This window comes from Lissotriton vulgaris, unplaced genomic scaffold (genome assembly GCF_964263255.1).
Source record: "Lissotriton vulgaris unplaced genomic scaffold, aLisVul1.2 SCAFFOLD_894, whole genome shotgun sequence".
NCBI classification, from domain to species: Eukaryota; Metazoa; Chordata; class Amphibia; order Caudata; family Salamandridae; genus Lissotriton; species Lissotriton vulgaris.
The window spans coordinates 683,249-685,037 of NW_028247876.1; positions in this window are offsets into that span (position 1 = coordinate 683,249).

Here is a 1,789-nt window from a genome sequence, read left to right on the forward strand (position 1 = left end):
AGTAGAATGGTTGCAGGAAAGGCCACCGGCATTCGAACTCTGGCAAGCGAAAATGTACAACTTATGTAAATTGGAATGGGCTTTATTTTCGGTTAAAGGTCTCAGAAAGCGACAGATGGGTATAAGTATTTGGGGAGCCTTTCGTGATTAGTACGAGGGTTGACTTTGTAATTCTTAGCTATGCATGTGTTAATCTCATCTCCTCCTGTTGTATGATTAGTGATTATAATCTAATATGCCTTCTCTTGTATGTACTCTTGTATCACTTGTGCTATGAATCATATAAGGTATTATGTAATTTTGCAGCTGTGAAACTATAAATAAAATAAAATTTAAAAAAACAACGCATTTTTAGAAACTACAATTACAACGCATTCCATTACTATGCATAGCATTACAACGCATACCATTAGAAAGCATATTACTTTTAGGGCAACAGTATGGTAAGTGTTAGATAGTGTAGGGGTAAAATTACTATTCCCACTCCAGTGAGTGCAACAGGAAGGTAAGTGTTGGATAGTGTAGAGGTAACAATTACTATTCCCGCTTACTTACCTTATAATGCGTTGTAATGGCATGCATTGTTGTGACATGCGTTGTAGTGACATGCGTTGTAATGGCTGCGTTGTTATCTCATGTGATGTAACGGATGTTGCGTTGTAATGACTGCGTTGTAAAGGTAGTGCGCTGAAATGACTGCATGTATGTTTCCCGCATCCTGTGGACTTTTAGGGATGCAGCCATTTGCATTGTGGGAATTATAGACCAGACATCGTCATGGGACATCAAGGAGACTCTAGACCCTTAGATTTGTGTTTTGGACAATTCGGAACCTTAAGAGGAATTTCAGTACCACGTTTTATAAGTTAAAGCAACTTTTGAAAAAAGTTCCATAAGGGGACCGAATCAAATTCGAGAGTCAAGCTGGCTACCTTCAACCGCGACTAGGCCTCGATTTCAGGCTTGTCCCACTAAATTCTCCGAAGCTGCAGACTCCCTGGATTTGACCGGGGCCTCACAGGAACTAAAGCCTGCAAACCCACACTGAATCAGGCCTGACGAAGTGCTTCGATCGACATTGAGAAAGCTTCAGAAAAATAACTGTGAAGATAACATGTTGACTTTGGCCTCTTGGTTAGTGTATCTGACCAGAGCTTCATTACAGTCAGCCTCAAACTTTAAGTTTGTCCTGGTCAAGCGGGACCAGAATTCCTATTCGAGCGCTATATTTTTTTAAGCACTAGAAAGTGTTTATTATTTAAAAATTCATATCTCCGTTTCCGAAATTGGATTTTTGTAATTTTAATGTCTATTTGTTCATAAAAAATATAATTTATATATTTATAAATTGGAATTGGATTTGTAGTGCCTTTTGTGTCTGACTTATTTAATTCAAAGGTGTTTTCAAATGCCTTACACACCTGTCTCCTAAGTTGCCTGCTCGTTGCCAGCTACCAAGTGCTGAGCAAGGGAATCATTTATTGAGACCGTGACTGAACCTTTTATTGTGTTTGTGACCTTATCACAAGTGGTAAGTCATTACTTATCCCTACTAATAAACTACTTTCTAACAGGTGTTGAGCAAGGTGGTGAGTTCCGGGCCAATCCGTTGGTTTCCGATGTTGAAGATGATGTTTGGGCATTGGTCCGTGGGAGCTTCCAAGTGGATGAATTTCATAGTGGAGGTGGTGTCTTGGGTGGAGAGGAGATTCCAGGTGGTAATGTTGCAGGGATTCTGCACATCCGCAGAACTATGCACAGGATTATAGGACCTTAGTGCAGAGGGGCT